Raw genomic sequence first — 18,488 nt, forward strand, 5'->3', positions numbered from 1 at the left:
TACATTATATCATTGTTTACTCTGAGTGTGGTCAGCACCTAAAAGGCCTTCAGGCAGTCCTCCAAAAACTAAGACTAGCCAGTTTGACTGCAAACCTGGGAAAATGTGCATTAGGGAAGGCGGAGACCAAATATCTAGGGTTCTTGGTGGGCCAGGACTGTATCCATCCACTAACAGACAAGATAGAGGCTATCAGAGAATACTTACTACCCCAAACTAAAATAAACAAATGTGAGCCTTCCTTGGATTGGCTAGTTACTACCTCTGTTTCATCCTGTATTTTGCAAAAGTAGCAGCCCTGTTAATGGACCTATTGAAGAGAAGAGTTAATGGTCCCGGTTGTGCTTGGAAGCTTTTTGAAAAACAAAAAAAATGCCTTGTGCTGGGACATGGTCCTTCAAATGCCCAATTTCTTGTATCTTTTTGTTCTACAGATGGATGCCCCCATCTACACCAGCCAAAAATTAAGTCCCCAGGAGCAAAGATACGCAACAATTGAGTGGGCATGTCTGCCCATCAAATGTGGGGTAGACTATTTCTGTTATTACCTCCTGGGATGGGACTTTACATTAGAAACTGATCACCCCCCGCCCAAAGTGCTTAAAAACCACACAGACAGACAACTTACGGATAATGCTTTACAATTGTTTAATTTTAACATTGAATTTAGGTCTGGCTGTGCCAGCATGCTGGCTGACTTCCCCTCTTGGTGCCACCTGGAAGAAGACTGTTGAGAGAAGCCCACCACCCGTTTGGGTGAGTCCAACAAAACTGAGGAACACTTCCGGGAGGCTGGAAAAAAGAAGGCACCTAGTGGGAGGATGTGTGGAGAGGAACAGGCAGGAGCACTTGAATAGATGAAAAAACTCCCCACAGGGTAAGAGTAGCCTGCCGGGAAAGACATGGCACTGAGGGAAGAGGGAAGAACGCTGTGGGAGTGATGCTTCTGGAGCAGCTTTTCCATGATAATAGAGTAGCCGCAGGGAACAAGAGGTGGGGTGCAGAAGGAGAGACAGATTCACTCAGCTGCCCGGGACAGAGGGTGAAAGGGAGTCAATCCCCAAGAGCCGGATCCAAGTGGGGAGGAGAACTCAGATGGGCTCTACTGAGCCAGGAGACTGCAGCTGGGGAGATGCCACCAAGAGGCATGGCACAAGTGGCAGGAAATCCCCGCCCAAGACAGGTACGGCATGGGAGAAGTGGCTGTCACAAACAGGTTCTGGCTTGTGGTAGTGGATTTGGTCAGGCTTCTGGCCTGCTTGACTAGGAAAACAGACAGAGACCAGAAGTGCTGATACTGCTTATTTCAGTTACATGTTCTGAGATAAGGAATCTTGCATGCCTTGTTTTGTCTTGATAAATTACCTTGTGCACAGATGTTTTCTTTAAGTAAACTGCCTGTATGCCTGTGAGTAATTTACTATTATTTTGTTTCTCCAAAGTCGCATTTTTTTTTCTCTTTCTCTTTCTCTGTCTTAAATATAAGTATGCTTGTAAACTTATAGAGTTCGACAAATCTTTTGAAACACACAAGTGGGTGATTCCCCTTGCTGTATGGAATTTTCCCTGTGATCACAGTATAGCCCTCAATAAAGAAAAGCTGGCTCTGTCAGTTCTGATTCAACCACAATGCAAAGTTTGATTTCTTCCACAGTTTGGTGCCGTGACTTGGATAGAGATGACCAGAGTGATCAGTTGGGACACAGGCATCTCTTCACTGAAGCCCTGGTGCCAAACCAAGGTAAGAGACCTTTTGAAATCTCTACTGGGGCTTTTCAGTGAGAGGATGTCTCTGTGTCTTCCTGATGCACTGCTTGAGGCTCACCCTATCCAAATTTTTTTTCTGCCAGAACTGTCAGACCCACTGTGTAAGTAGTAACTGTGAGTAGAAAAAGTTAAGGTTAAAGACTCTGTGGTGCTGTTGGCAATGAAAGTATTTCCTCGTGTGAATTGACTTAAGTTCTGTAAAGAACTATGAGGTCTCTCTGAGGCCAGGAGTGGAAAGCTTGTGCAGCCGCCCCGTAGACAACAGATTTGTTTTGCATGCTCTTCGAAAGCAAGGGTGCAAGGTGGAAACAGAGTGTGAGTGTTTTCCACGATAAGCATTGACCAAGGCTGAGACTAAAGAGATGCTCTTGAACCTTGTGCCTCAATGCAGAAATTCCCTTGTGTGAATTGAGAGTATGAATTGAGAAATATGAGCCACTGACCAGGTCTGAGACTAAGGTTGGGTTCAGCTGCCCCAAGACTGTCCGGAAAGACAGTTTTGAATACAAGGGGGCCCAACTGGAACCTCATGACCCAGTGGACAGGTTTACCCTTTCCCCACCCTCATAAATGAGCTGTGTCTAACCGTGAGTAACTGCATTGTGTGCTGTTATTGCAGTGGAGTCTTGTCTTTGGACATTAGCCACAGTATCTCTGTGCCGCTAGCAAATCTCACAACCTGACCAGACACTCTGAATAAGCCATTCCTGTATGAAAGACCTGTGTGAGTTGAGTTTAAACATATGGGGAGCGGAGAGTCTAAAGACATACCAGCTCCGCCAGAAGGGACTCCAGCATTGCACATGTACACACACTATGGCTATAAAACTTGTAAGTTTCTAGACAAATAGAATTGGTATACCAGAGATGATTTTAGCCAGCGGTTTCCTCTGGAGGTAACATTTGATTTAAGTAAAATTGTTCATCTCCGCAGAGACCTTGAGTTAAGAGGTAGTAATATACCACAGACTCAGTGGGACACATTTTTTGATTGGTATGAAGAAGCTTTCAAAAGACATCAAGAATCTCAAGTTCGGAGTCTTAAGGACTTGCAAGAGAAACTGAAATCTCAGATAAAGGAATTAAAACAGAAAAGTGCACCAAAAGGGCCCCCCCACCATCAACAGTACCATCAGCACCAAAACAACTTTATCCACAAATAACTGAGAATGAATCTGCAGAAGATATAAATTGATTTTCTTAATGTGCCACCCCCATATCAGTCCCAGGCACAATCTGAATCTGAAGAAGTCCAAAGTAACCAAATACGCTCTTCCGGCAGGATTAGCCCACCTCACCAGGAAACTATCACTCAACAACCGTCACCTGCTCCTGGGGTATGCCCATGTCCACTGGAGGCAGGGCGTCTGTCTCCTGAAATCTCAACCGCCTCCTCTTGTTTAAGGTCTGGTACCCAGTATGGTCCAGCTGCTTCTTTAAAATCTAAAAAGGCTCAGTTTATGCCTTTACACCAACTTCCAGGGCAAGGTGCACATGGGGAAACTACAATCACAGTCTCTGTCCCCTGGACCCCAGGAGATCTCCTAAACCTTGTTAAACAATTTCCCAACATCAGGGAGGAACCCCAGAAATTTAGAGATGAATTAGAAACTGTAATCCATTGTTATGATCCAACATGGGCAGATTTGAACCAATTAATGAGAAGTGTTCTGCCCTCTGAGGTCCGCAACTGCCTCATCACACAGGCTACTTGGCCTACGCAAGACCCTGGAATAGGAGATAACTTAGCAGATGCCCGAGGACGCCTCCTTGAGGCTGTGTTTAAAATTTGCCCCAGGAAAACTGATGGCCAAAATACATAACTGTAAACAAAATAAAGGAGAAACCCCAGCAGACTACATGGACTGCTTGAAACTAGTATTTGAAAGACATTCTGGTATTGAAAATTCAGCTGAAACTGCCCCAGAAGCAGTTGTTTCCGCTTTTGTCCACAGACTTCTTTCTAAAGTCCAGGAACAGTTGTGCACAATTGCTATAGGTTGACAGACTAAACCACTTGCAGAACTAGTCACCATTGCAAATCATTGTACAACCTGCCAGGAAAAGAAAAAGGAATCCAGAGAAACTAAGCTGTCATTACAATTACAGACTTTAGGCAGGGGCAGAAGCCAAGGCTTCCATCAAGGACAGTTCAGAGGCAGGGGATGTGGTCATGGGATGGGATGAGGAGGATTTCAGTCCCAAAATAATGACAGTTGTCATTACTGTGGCCAACCAGGACACTGGAAGGCTCAATGTCCTCACCGGCCTGGCCAGCCAAGCATGACGTTTAACCCGCCACCAGCTCCTCTCACTCAATTCTCTGTCCCGAATTAGGGAGCCTTCTGTTAGGCCAGCCTGAGGAATAGTAACATCATCACAGCCCTGCTTCTTCCACTTAATCAAGATGATCCCTTTGTTTCCTACGTGATACGTGGCATCTCTACAAAATGTTTAGTAGACACTAGTGCAAGCTGCTCTACTCTTTGAGCTGAAGAATTTTCCACAACTCCCCTCTCCTCTGCTGTTGTAAATGCTGTGGGAATTTCAAATCAAATAGTTCCTTATCCTGTTTCCCAACCATTACATGTTTCTCTTGGTCCTGTTTCTGATCAACATGCCTTTCTCCTTAGTTCTTGTTCTCCTGTTTATTTGTTAGGCAGAGATTTGCTTTGTAAACTTGGCTGTACTGTCTATTGCTCTCTTAATGGTGTTTATTTAGATGTCCCCTGTGGTAACGAAATGACTGTACTTGCCGCCTTAGCTAGCTCACCTCCTGAGCCTGAGTTCCCTGATCTTTCTGTGTTGCAAGAAGAAATCATAAAAGCTGTCTCTCCATTTCTCTGGTCCCAGCATGCTAATGAAGTAGGACAAATCCATACTGCCCAACCTGTAAAAATTAGATTAAACCTAGCTAAGCCTTTACCCAAAGATGCTCAATACCCTTTACGTCCAGAAGCCAAAGAAGGGATACGCCCTGTTATAACTGCCCTTTTAAAGCAAGGTATCATTGTCCTGACTAAGAGCCCTTGTAAAAAGCCTATTCTTCCTGTAAAAAAACCTGGAAAGAATACCTATTGCTTTGTTCAAGACCTCCATGTGGTAAATTCTGCAGTTTTACCGACTTTTCCTGTTGTACCAAATCCAGCTACTATCTTGTCCTGTATTCCTCCTAATGCTTGTTATTTTACTGTTGTTGACTTGTGTTCTGCATTTTTCTCTATTCCTATACACCCTGATAGTGTATAGGAACAGTTTCTCTTTGCATTTACCTATCAAGGACTTCATTATACCTGGATGCGATTGCCCCAGGGCTATACTGAATCCCCTTCTTTTTTTCTCAAATTCTGAAGAAAGATCTAGATGACATAATATTTAAAGAAAATTCTGTGCTTGTGCAATATGTTGATGATTTGCTCTTGGCATACACCTCCCTTGAAGACTGTAAAACTGATTCTTTAACTCTCCTCACCTCTCTTGCCCTAAAAGGCCATAAGGAATCTAAAGAAAAGCTACAACTTTGTCTTCCTCGTGTCCACTATTTAGGTCATGATATTTCTGCTGGAGAACGACTGCTTTCCTCTTCCAGAATAGAAGCTATTCTTAAAATCCCTAGACCAACTACTGTGTCCCAAATACATACCTTCCTAGTCATGGCTGGCTACTGCTGTCAGTGGATAGTTGGCTATGCCTCTATAGTCAAGCCTTTGCAAAATCTGACTCTTGTTAATACCCCTGAGCCTTTACCCTGGACTTCAGAAATTGAAGCCGCTTTTGCCTCTATTAAACAAGCTCTGTCACAAGCTCCTGCCTTAGGCCTTCCTGATTATACTAAACCTTTTATTCGCTTTTGTCATGAAAAGGACAGATTTGCACTTGCATTTCTTACTCAGACACATGGAGACAAGCACCATCCCATTGCTTATTATGGCTCTGCTCTTGACCCTATTGCAGCTGGACTTCCTCCATGTCTCCATGCTGTAGCTGCAGCCGCTGTCACTGTTGAACTTTCCTCTACCCTTGTATTAGGTTCTGCCCTTACTGTTGCTGTCCCACATGCTGTAGCAGCCTTTTTACTAAAAACAAAAACCCAACACCTTTCAAATGCTAGATTAACTAAGTATGAAATCTTGCTTCTCTATGCTGGAAATGTCACCCTAACTAGGTGCCCTGTTTTAAACCCTGCTTCTCTGTTACCTACCCTTTCGGATGGTGAACCCTGTGACTGCATTTTTGTTACTGCTCACCTAACAATGCCCTGCACTGATCTAAAGGACAACCCCTTGCAAAACCCAGATCTAGTATTCCATGTTGATGAATCATGTCAAAGAAACTCAAAAGGTTCCCTTGTTGCAGGATATGCAGTATGTTCCCAATATGATGTTATAGAAAGCCATCGCTTACCTTATGTGTATTCAGCTCAAGTTGCTGAGCTTGTGGCCCTCACCAGGGCTTGCACCCTAGCCTCTGGTGCCTCTGTTAATATTTATACTGATTCTCGCTGTGCTTTTGGTATTGTACATGATTATGGTCAACTTTGGAAACAAAGAGGCTTCCTCACTTCAAGAGGTGCCAAAATTAGTAATGATCCATACGTAAATGTCTTGTCGAATGCTTTACAATTACCTTCTGCTGTTGCTATTATTAAATGCCAGGCTCACCAGAAACCTTCTGAAATGCTCTGGCAGATTCTGCTGCCAAAGATGCGGCTATTTTCAATCCTCAGGCTACACCTGTATTTTTGTCTATTCCGACTGACCAGTCTCCATTGGCAAGTCTTCATGACATTGCCTTCCTCCAAGATCAGGCTCCAGAACCAGAGAAATATACATGGAGACTGGCTGGGTGTTTGTTACACCCTGACCATTTGTGACGCTCCCTGGACTTCTGCCTGGTTGCCCCAGTGGTCCTTCTTCCTCATCTTGCTCGCATACATCATGGCATGGCACATATGAGCAAAGGGGGGATGATAGAAGCTGTTAAGCTTGATTGGTTTGCTCAAACTTTTCCATCTGTGGCTCAACAGTACTGCTACACCTGTCCTATTTGCCAAGCCCATAATGTGGGAAAGCCTGTAAAAACAAAGAAGGCAGCACATCCCCCACCTTGGGGACCGTATGTAAATTTACAATTAGCTGTTATTCAAATGTAGAAATGTTGTTCTTATGAATATGTTCTTGTTATTGTATGTATGTTTTCTGGATGGGTAGAAGCCTATCCATGTGCAAACGCTGACACCATCACTGTAAGCAAAAAGTTGCTCAGAGACTTTATTCCAAGGTTTGGTATTCCTTTATCCCTAAACTCTGATAGAGGAACTCGTTTTACTGGACAGATAATGAAAGAAATCTGCAAAGTCCTGCAGATCCAACAGAACTTTCATTGCCCATACCATCCACAGGCCTTGGGCCAAATGGAAAGCCAAAATGGCTTTCTGAAAAATAAACTGGCCAAAATTTGTGCTGAGGCTCACCTAAAATGGCCAGATGCACTTCCCATAGACCTTATGAGTATGAGATCTACTGCCAACCAAAAGACTGGGCTTAGCTCACATGAAATTCTAAAGAGAAGACCCATAAGGCTCCCCACCTTGCCACCTGTTGCCTCCCACTTTTGCAATATACATTCACTTGATGATACCATTCTGGCCTATTGTAAGGCACTAATGAAGTGTGTTAAGGCTTTTCATTCACAGGTACAGGCAGCTCTCCCCCAAAAAACAGATGGGCCATGCCATTATATCCTGCCTGGAGATTGGGTCCATATAAAATTCCATCAACAAAAGTCATCGCTGGAACCTTGCTGGAAAGCCCCATTCCAGGTACTCCTGACCAGCACTGCAATAAAGTGTCAAGGACTCCACATATGGATCCACGCTTTACACAGTAAGAAAACATCAGCCCCATTAGACCCAGAGTCTCCTCCATATCAATGTTGTAATCAGCCTCCACAAACTGGTAGGAAGCCTAGCGCCTGCCAGCAGAAGAGCTCAAGACCAGTAGTGAGCCAAGCGCCTATTGGCAAAGAGGATTTGCCACTACAGAGCGAAGAGGATGTGCCCCAACGACACCACTGTGCCCTTCGGGACAGGAAAAAGGCCTCTATCTAGTTCCTGGTTCCCGAGGTAGCGTTGGTTAGTCGTGATTTAGGTAGTTCTCAGTATTTCTTTTTGGGCCATCTTATATGGACTTGACTCATCTGTTATGAGAAACTCTGTAAACCAAACTACACTTCCGCACCGACAAAAGATTATTTCATGAAAATATGTTCTTGTCTTTAATAAATCAACTAACAGATAAGATAGAGGTTGGAGGGGAATGTGCTATGTCTCTGCAGCATATCCTGCCTTTGCTATTAGATCTCACTTACCTAAAGGAAGAATTCACAATGTTCGCGAAATTACAGAATGCACCCATCGGGCCTTGATCATTTGATCCGTGCCGCCCAGCTTTGGATATATCTGGCTGTTTTTCGGTCCGTCCCTCTGGTCTTAGTAAATAGACATTCCTCCCCGGGGCAGTCTTTTCCCCAATCCCGCCTGCCACGATGTCGATGATTCTTTCAGTGGTGGGGTCTGACTACTGGGGCTTGTCTATATCCAAGGCCTTGGGGTGGAAGTCTTCTGCAAGGCTCCAACCTCCCCTGTACCTCACCCTGAACCCAGCCACGACGGGTTGCTGATATCTTTCTTGGCCTGACCCTCACTTGCAGGTATCCTAGTTTCTCTTGAGACTGTGTTAGGCTTCACTCTATTACCCAAATCCAAGCTATGCGTTAGGAGTCTGCCCGACCATCTCAGTCCTTTACATGGCAGAGCCCTTCTTCCTACTCGGTTGGCCCAAGGCTCTATGTTGCCCACTTCCCAGCCCCTCCAAAGGTGGGAAACCAAAACCAAAAGAAAAGAATATTTACAACACCCGTGACCTTCTAACTACCACAGTTGGTCAGCTTGGTCTGAACGTACCCTCATTAGCCCTGACCCATGCCTGACCACACCCTAGTGCCGCTCTCTTCCCTTTTCTGCGGAGAGTGTTCTATGAGCTAAGCAGACCCTCCACGTCCTTTCTGGCTCAGACTATTTTCTATTCCCCGTTGGGCTACTTTATGTCCTGGGGCTTGTTTCTAGCAGCCCCTGTTGCTGCTTAAGCCTTCCGCCTCCCACTCAGGATTGTCCCTGGAGCTGGGTTGAACCTGTATTGGTCCCTCTTGACTCGGCACCTCAAATCCCGTTGTTCTCCCTTCTTCTCTGGGGCCCACCCAGGTTACCCCACTCACCTTTCTGATGCCCCAGATCCTCTCCCAGGGGTCCTGTGTCAGGATGTAGCATGGCTGCTTCTTTTCTGTTTAGCCTGCCGCTGGCGTCTTCCTCCTGGGGGACTCAGAGGCAGCCTTCTGCCCTGTGAGAGGCGTTCCTGCTCCCTCTACCTTCAGGAAGGGGTCCTGGGAGTACCTCCTCTGTTGACCTTCTCACCGCTTTCTCCCCCTCTGCCTCACTCGCCATGCCTCTTATCTTCCTGTGCTGGCTCTCCTTCCGCTTGTCCCCAGATGACAATTTTAAAAAGATGCAGGTCCCGCCACCGCTTCCGGTCTCGCCATGACTCCAGCTGCAGGTAAGGGATTTTCCGTCACTCTTTCTTTCTTTATGTCTTCCCTGGGGTGTTCTGGCCCCCAGGGGTCCCCCTTGACCCCTTGGGGTCCATCCCTTGTGTTTTCCCTGTGACACAGAAAATCAAAGGTTTTGGGGTATAATGTTCCCCAGCTATGGTGCAGGCTTAGCTATGTCCAAGATAAAGAAAGTTACAGCATCTCTAGAAAAGATTGCTAATGCTACTGCTGATAGTTTTGATAAAATAAATACAGAAATGAAGGAAATAAGGCAAATGACATTGCCAAACCGACTTGTATTACATTATATACTAGCCAGCAAAGGAGGAGTCTGTGATTTAATAGGTAAAGAATGTTGTACTTATATTGCCGATAATTCAGAAGAAATCCAGGATTTAAGTAAACATATTTGAAAAGAAGCAGATAAATTGCATGAGTCAGATAGTTGGAATTTGAGTTCTTGGTTTAGCTCTATTTTCAGTTCCTTAGGCTCTACCATCACTCATAGTTTGTTGATATTGTTTTTATTGGAGTATGCCTAGTGTTTATGATAATACAATGTTGCTTAAGTTGTGCTGCCAAGCAAATGTGGAATAGCCCATCAACCAGAAATGAAGTATATAATTTGCATGTTGAAATAGCAGAAAGTAAAGAGAAAGAAAAACTAGAAGTTGAAAGGCTAATGGCTATAAATATCTGACTTGTTGGGGGAAAAAAAAAAAGGAGGGAATGTGGTTGTGGATTTGGTCAGGCTTCTGGCGTGCCTGACTAGGAAAACAGACAGAGACCAGAAGTGCTGATACTGCTTATTTCAGTTACATGTTCTGAGATAAGGAGTCCTGCATGCTTTGTTTTGTCTTGATATATTACCCTGTGCACAGATGTTTTCTTTAAGTAAACTGCCTGTATGTCTGTGTATAATTTACTATTGTTTTGTTTCTCCAAGGTCGTATTTTTTTCTCTTTCTCTGTCTTAAGTATAAATATGCTTGTAAACTTACAGAGTTTGAGAATTCCTTTGAAACAGACAAGTGGGTGATTCCTCTTGCTGTATGGAATTCTCCCTGTGATCACAGTATAGCCCTAAATAAAGAAAAGCTGGCTCTGTCAGTTCTGATTCAACCACAACGCGGTTTGATTTCTTCCACAGGCTGAACCTGTTTTTTTGTTTTTTTCTCTTTCATTGAACCTCGGTTGATTTCATTGGGACTCTCAGTGGGTCCGTGGGGTTAGAGTGCCAAAGTAGCAGTGACCCCACACAAAACTCTTAAAGGAACAAGACTGCTTAAAAGCAGAGGCTGTGGCTGGAGCCCAGCAGTGGGCAGGATGACCTGTCAAGGAAACCACCGGTCAAGAGACTGAGACAGGGGTAATAAACCCCAGGAATAAAAGTCTCAGGAAACGGATTTTTCATTTTTTTAAATTTTGAACTAATTAATTTATAATAATAATGGGCAGGGCAGCCTGAGAGACTGGGACAAGTCAGCCCTATTGCAACCATATGCAAGACTTACCTGGTCATTGTAGAAGCCAGGGGGTCCAAACTTTCTTCCAGTTTGTTGAGACTTACATAGATAAAACCTAAAAAGAAAAAAATAAAGAAAGGTATCTCACTCAAGAAAATCTATGATTTCAATCAGTAGTGTAACATCTGGGTGTTGCTAGGATGGGGTGTAGGGAAGGTTGGAGCCCCAGAAGAAATCCCTACTGCGGTAGAGAACAAGCAACATCTCCCAACTAATAACATCAACGAAAAATCAAGATGTGGCAGGAGAGTGTCAGAACGTATCACAGCGAATTAAAGCCGAGCAATAGTGGTAAGAAGAGATCAGGTCAAGCAATTTCCAAGATGCCGAATATTTACACTTGACCAGAGGTAACCTACCCACAACGTGCTCCAGGAGGCTGGGGGGTGGGGTTGCATGGGGACACTGATGCATGAGACAGTGGAGTCTACTGGAGTGCAGTAATTACCGTGGTCTAGCGGACTTGATTAATTGAGTCTGCTCTGACGCATTGTAATTACAGCATGTCAGAGCAGTGTCAGTGTATGTGTATAGGCTCCCTTTCTGACCTGCTAAATGTGTATGTGTTAACCAGAGCAGTAATCTTTGCTAATCTAATAAAGTCGAGAAAAATATTTGCAACCTTTTAGACACATAAATTGCCAACTAATATCCTAAAGATGCTGCCTCTCACTTAATTTTCCCCACAGTGAAAAATATACTTCCCTTATAATCTGAAAAGCCAGGTGTTATACATATGGGCCTGTAGCAGGACACCAAGGTACCTGCTACTTGGAGAGCTGGGATAACCCCTCAGGTGCTGGTGGCTGGGGCAACTAGAGAGAGCCAGTGACCCACACCTGCTAGTGGTCAGGTGACTGGAAGGGGCAGGGCCTGGCTCCCACTTTAAACGCCAGGGCAGAGGCCAGGCAGGCAGTTCCCTGTTGGCAACTAAGGGGGAGGGAGCTCTGCCTGAGTGAGGAAAAGGAAGAGGCCTGAATGCCTGAACAATGTGATACTGGTAAGAGATGGAGAAACCTTGGAGTGGCTTGAACATTGTTATAGCCAGATGGCTTAGATAGCCAAAGGGCTTGTATTTTGTTTACTGTTTGACTGGAGGTTTGGGTGAGGCTATTAGGGGTTGGAGGAGGCCTCATAGGGGACCCACAGCAGAGCAGGAAATCCCAGCCCCAGAGAGTGGGCAGCAAGAAGCCCCAGAAAGTGAGCTGTGATTGAGAAGCCCCAGAGAGTGGGCCGTGCTTGAGAAGTCCCGGAGAGTGGGCCATGATTGAGGAGCCCCGGAGAGTGGTCTGTGATTGAGGAGCCCCAGGGAGGGGACAGAGAGTGGGAAGCAACCGACAAAAGCCAAAGGGCAACACTGGGAGTGTGCCAAACCTGAATGCCAGAAAGGATGCAGTATAGGGAGAGTGCTGACTCCAGGCGTCAGAAGGGCACAGTACTGTGAATGTGCCAAACCCGAGTGTCAGGAAGGGTGTAGTATTGGGAGAGTGCTGACTCCAAGGGCCCAGTAAGGCCGAGCAAGACAAGGTCGCAGAGAATCCGAGCACCCAGTGGGGCTCAGAGAGAGAGACAGGAGCCGCGGAGAGCCCGAGTGCCAGTGAGGTGCAGCAAGAGAGACAGGGCTGCGGACAGCCCAAACACCGGAGAAGGTGCTGAGAGAGACAGAGGGCTGTGGAGAGCCTGAGCGCTCAGTGAGGTGCAGCAAGAGACAGGGGCTGCAGAGAGCCCAAGAGCCCAGTGAGGCACAGCAAGAGAGACAGCACCCAGTGAGGTGCGATGAGAGAGAGACAGGGCTGCGGAGAGCCCAAGCGCCCAGTGAGGCATAGGGAGAGACTGGGGCTGCATGGAGTCTGAGTGTCCAGTGAGGTGCAGTGAGAGAGACAGGGGCTGCGGAAAGCCCGAGTGATAGAGAAGTGTCAAGTGAGACCAAAGAACGTCTGGTACATCTGCGAGGCTTGGGGCATGGTACAGGCGTGGTTGGAGCCACGCATAGCCCATAAGGCCGGGGTGCACAGAACACCTGTCAGAGGAAGGGCAAGTGATAGCAGGAGAACCATTGCCAAGAGGATGAAAGGCAGCCTCCCTTTAATATATATAAGACCAAGACGTGGCAGGTGAGATAGAGAGTGCTTGTAGGCAGCTTGGCGCGGTACAGAGGGCAACTAGGGGAGAGCACGGCAACCCTAGGATGCCCCTCCTCTTTCAGGGCCCCTTTTCTTAAAATGTAAATTCATCATTATCTGAAGGGACCTGGTTTATCTGTTTCAGAGCAGGTTTGCAAGGATGAATAAATAATTCATGTTGAATACTAATTCTTAGCAATTACTGCTCTTCAGCCATTTAGGCGTTGAGCCTCTCTGGGGTACCAAATAAAATGATTGTTTATCACCTGGAAGTCATTATCATCTTGTGCAATCCTGGCCCTATAATAACATAACAGAAATACATTTCATATCAAACACTCCAGTGTATATAAACATAAGGATGATATGGCTAAATACAGCTTGATGTTACCAATATGTAAAGACTACACATGCCTTATCAGTAGAATAAACTTAAGAAATGTGCGTGACATCCAGTGAATCCCTCAGACAAGGGGTTTTCAACCTTTTTGGGTCAGTGTACCCCTGGCGGCTGATCGAGAAGGCAGGTGTCCCCCTGGCATACCGCTGGTTGAAAACCCCTGCCCCAGACCATAGTGGGGCAATTCCAGCACTCGGGGCTGGGCAGAGGCAGTGCAGGGCTCTGGGCCCCTAATCCCAGCATGTGGGGCTGGTTGGAGGTGGCATAGGGTCTGATCCCAGCACACATGGGCCAGGCAGAGGAGTGTGGGGCTGTGGAGCATTGATCCCTGCACGTGGGACCGTCTGGGGACAGCAGGGAGTTTGATCCCATTGTACAGAGGATAACCGAGTCTTCATGGGGCCTGGTTTGGGCAAGCAGCCTGATCCTCGTGTGTAAGGTTCAATTTGGTGTGTGGCTTGGCCTACTACTGCTCATCTGACCTTTGTACCCAAAGGGTTGAGCACCACTGGCCTAGATTTTAGTAGGTAGTGATGTCATAATAGCAACCAAGTGCTCAGTAGCTTCCTGGCTGTTTGTGGGTTACATCCTTAGCAGAGCTATGGTAAGATAAAACCAAATTATAATTTTAAATGCTTGTTTAACTGTTTAAACCAGTAGGGTTTAACTTCACACGTGTGGGCCAGATGGGAGCATGCAGCTGGTGTGAACGGCCTGTCACCAGCATGTCAATGCAAGTGAACGCTCATGTTGCTTCTCCCTTTCTTCTGCTGCTAAATTCAGTGATGGGAAAGGAGGGTATGAGCATCAGTGATATTTGCCTGTGCTGATGTGTTGGTGAGCTCAGAGCTTTCATGTAGCTCCAGAGCCTGTATGATCATACCCATTTGATCAGGGGCTTGCATGGCAAGCCATATGAGGAGAGGCTGAGGGATCTTGGACTCTTCAACCTAAAGAAAAGAAGGCTGAGAGGGGACCTGATTGTGGCTTACTGCTTTATCAGAGGCGTATATCAGGGGCTCAGTGAACAACTGTTCACCAGGGTGCCCTGGCAGAAAACTAGAAACAATGGCTACAAACTCCTGGAAGATAGTTTCAGGCTGAACATTAGGAAAAACTTCTTCACAACTAGGGTGTCCAGACTACGGAACAAGCTCCCCCCAGAGGTGGTGCAGTCATCTACCCTAGAGGTTTTCAAGAGAAGACTGGATGGTCACCTGGCTGGGGTCACCTTACCTCATATGTCTTTCCTGCTCATGCAGAAGGCTGGATCCAATGATCCTTCGGGGTCCCTTCCAGCCCTACAATTCTATGATTCTCTAAGAGCCCAGGAGCTGAGCATCTCTGTTCACCTCTTCTTGCCCCTCTCCTCTACTGAACTCAGTGGTAGGGAAAACAGGGGTGGAGCAGCAGCAGCCGTTGCTCAGCTCCCAGGTTCTGGAGCTGTGCAAAGATTGTGGCTGTAACTAGATCCTGTGCTGATATGCTGATGAGCTCAAAATGTTCACACAGGTCTGGACCCCAGGAGCTAAGCACTATGAAGGGAAGGGAGGAGGACGCAAATAACAGTAACGCTCAGCTCCTGGGTTCTGGAGTCCTGTGGAAATGTTAGCAGCTAGAAGGGGTAGAGACCCATTTTTGGTGGCCCCATGCATTCATGCGTGGCCACAGGGCTCTGGTGCAGCACAGGGCCGGCTGCAGTCTCTGAAAACAATAGAAAGTTATTTCAAAATAAGCCTCACTGCTCTGGTAGTGTAGGATGCGTGATGGTGTAGCCATGATGGTCCAGAACTTGAGAGAGGCAAGGATTTCGTAGGGTGAGATCTTTCATTGGACCAACTATATAACTGGAATAAAGTTAGACAAGCTTTAAAATGTATGACATTCTTCATCCAGTCTCTGATCACAGGAAGCCAGGCACAGCATAGTGAAAAAACAGCAGAGCAGTGGGGCTTTCTTTGAAATAACTTTCTGTTGTTTTCAGGGGCTGCAGCCAGCCCTATGCTGGACCAGAGCCCTGTGGCCATGCATGAATGCATGGGCCCACCAGAAGTGAGTCTCCACCTCTTCTAGTTGCCAACTTTTCCACAGGGCTCCAGAGCCCAGGAGCTGAGCATTACTACTGTTTGCCTCCCATACACAATTAGCAATAGAGATAAGCTGATTTCTGGGAAATCAAGGAAATCAAAAGGGAGGATGGTCATTCCACCTTTCTGTGGAAAAAAATCAGAGGAGTTGAATAAAATATAATGTACCATGAACCTAATATTAATGTTTAGTCTTGGCTCTTAGTGTCCTGCCAGCTTATGAATTTTTGTTCCCAACTTCTTCTTTCAGGTATGTCTCCAGGTTAATGTCTCTTAGTTTAGTATGTAGTATAAGTGAGTACCTCCTTTTTAAGTTGATTCCTTTTGGAGTCAGTTAGGTGAAGAAGATGGTTTCTCAGTTTTCCTGAAGTTCTCCTGCATAGTTGTGTTGCATACATAGAGTTGTGTGTGTTGAAAGACAAAACTGGGAACAGTAATTCCACTAATTTTGTGTATGCTACCCCTGAGCTACCACCCTAAGAAACCCTTGCCACTGCTGCAGGACAGAGTATAGTCCCACGCTGACTACAGTCCCAAAGCACACAGCTCACTCTTCAGGAGACATTGGTAGGGAACTGGGAAGTGCAGGGAGCTGAGGTAAGATACAGTGCTGCCAGCTGGGCAATTTCCATCTGAATTCCCTTCCTACAGGCCTGAGGCCTCACAAACCCCCATTAACACTAAGAACTCAGAAACCAGCTAGCCCATCAGCCTCAGTCCCTACTACCGCATAGGGCACTATTTAATTTTAAGGTTTAATTTATTTTTATAAAATGTAGAATAATACTACAGAATGTTGAACTTTTTTGCATCAATAAGCTTAATATACTAAGAAATACATGCTTTTACTTCCTAATATTGCTTCAAATACTATAATGTTTGTCTACATAACCCCTGGCCCATTTCTAATTTTAAGGATTGGCCCATTTGTAAAAAAGGTTGAGCACCACTGGCATAAAGTGTCACTGTTTAAAATCATGAGAAAAGCCACAGTAGATTTTATTCAATAATAAACTTATTCTCAGTCCCTTCCCAGATGATGAAGAGAATGCTCACACAGTCGCCATACAGGGGCCCTATTCATTATCAGTTGCCTCTGGGCTATGGAGTAGGCACCATTATATAGCACCCTTTATTTTTCTGCATAGGGGACTGCAGGCCAACTACACATGCAAAGGCCACTGTACTATTTTGGTTATTATTCTTGGAATACTCCCAAACCTGCAACTGACATTGTGGAAGTCCTGGGACAATCCTGGAGATTAACTGAATACAAACAAGCCCTTGACATCTTCCCCCTGCTAAACAACCTGCATCTTGTCCTGCCACAGCTGCTTCCCAGTCCTACCCCATGTCGAGTCTCCTGGAAACAGGGGTCTGTGGGGCAATTCTGCCTGTGGTGACAGCAGCACAGCACTGTTTCAGGGATTTTGCAGGACCCTGGTTGAAAAGCAGTGTTCTAGAGTCATCTCAGAAATCACAAGCCTATATCATGACTGCCTATGGCAACATCAGGGCTTCTTTAAAGTTGGTTCCATGCTTTAGAGGGTCCGTATAGATAGCTTAATAGATTCCCAAATTCTTCCATGAGGAAGTCACGCTGTGAGGCTGGGTAGGATGAATCACACACATCTTTCAAACAGCTTCTCATACTGGGGGCTTGTGCATGGCTTACTTTTGCCCCTAATCCCTTACACAGATCCTGACCCAAGAAGAATTACTGGAAGTGGGTGGCAGAGTGAAGTGGGTAGATGACACCTGTTTATGGAAGGCCATTCTGCATAAAATCATAGACTCATAGGGCTGGAAAGAACCTCATGAAGTTATCTAGTCCAGCCCCCTGTTCAAGGCAGGATCATCCCTGACTGAACCACCCCAGCCAAATGTCTGTTCAACCCACTCTCAAAAATTTCCAGGGATGGAGATTCCAAAACCTCTCTAGGTAGCCTGTTCCAATGCCTTATCATCCTCATTTTCCAAAAGTTTATCCTAATCTCCAACCTAAATATCCCTTGCTGTGGCTTGATTGTGTTGCTCCTAATCCTGTTCCCTATTGCAACAGAGAACACTATATCACCATCCTCTTTATAATCACCCTTCAGGTATTTAAGAACTTTTATTTAATCCTCCCTCAATCTTTTCTTCTCTGGATTAAATAATCCTAGTTCTTGCAGCCTGTCCTTGTAAATCATGTTTTCCAAGCCTCTAATAATTTTTGTTGCTTTCTGCTACGTTCTTTCTAATCTGTCCACAACTCTTTTAAAGCATGGGGCTCAAAACTGGACACAGTACTCCATGTGAGGCTTTCACCAGTGACAAAAAGAGCCACAACATCACTTCTCTTTTCGACAAGTGACACTTTTATTAATGCAACTCAGTATGTTGTTGGCTTTTTTTGCAACAAGAGCATACAGTTGCTTCACATTCATCTTATGGTTTACTGTAACCCCCTGGTCCTTCTCTGCAGAACTGCAGCCTAGCCAGTCATTCCTCAATCTGTATTTGTGCATGCAAATATTCATGGAGGTTATGCATGGGGATTATGCAGGGGAGATACAACCTGCCCCAAAGTCTTTATTTTTCTGGAGAAAGAAGAAGGGAATGGATGGGAGGAAAGTTCCCAGCTGCCCTTTTAGGAGACAGAGGAGATGGCTTAGCTGTCTGTATAATGGTGTTTTGCTGCCCTTTAGATTAGTTATATGGAAATCCAATTTTTTCTTTCCTGGCAGTCATTTGATGCTCTGAGTTTAGTTTTGAAAAGAAATGGTTGAGACAAATGTGAACCCCAACATGTGGATTTAAAGTTATGGTTAAGGAGATGTATTGCCTTTGCTCTTTCTTCTGGTCACTCCAGTCTGTTTCATACAGACAAAGGATACCTCACCACTCAGAACATAGCATGAGAAGACATTCTCAAGCAATGAACCACAGCAGGGTATGCCTTCTTGGGTGCATCTACATGTGCACTTTACTGTGGAGTT

The 18,488-nt window shown here is 45.5% G+C and overlaps 1 long non-coding RNA gene across 1 annotated transcript in view; it reads left to right on the forward strand.

Annotated features, from left to right (window-relative positions):
- LOC149868643 (uncharacterized) overlaps positions 1-18,488 on the forward strand; it is a 45,070-nt gene that overhangs the window by 19,945 nt on the left and 6,637 nt on the right. The window contains exons 3-4 of the long non-coding RNA XR_016441013.1: positions 671-756; positions 1,655-1,741. This is a non-coding gene — a long non-coding RNA (uncharacterized LOC149868643). The remainder of the gene's footprint in view (positions 1-670; positions 757-1,654; positions 1,742-18,488) is intronic.

Source organism: Crocodylus siamensis, chromosome 3, assembly GCF_052110815.1.
Source record: "Crocodylus siamensis isolate JL-2025a chromosome 3, ASM5211081v1, whole genome shotgun sequence".
NCBI lineage: Eukaryota > Metazoa > Chordata > Crocodylia > Crocodylidae > Crocodylus > Crocodylus siamensis.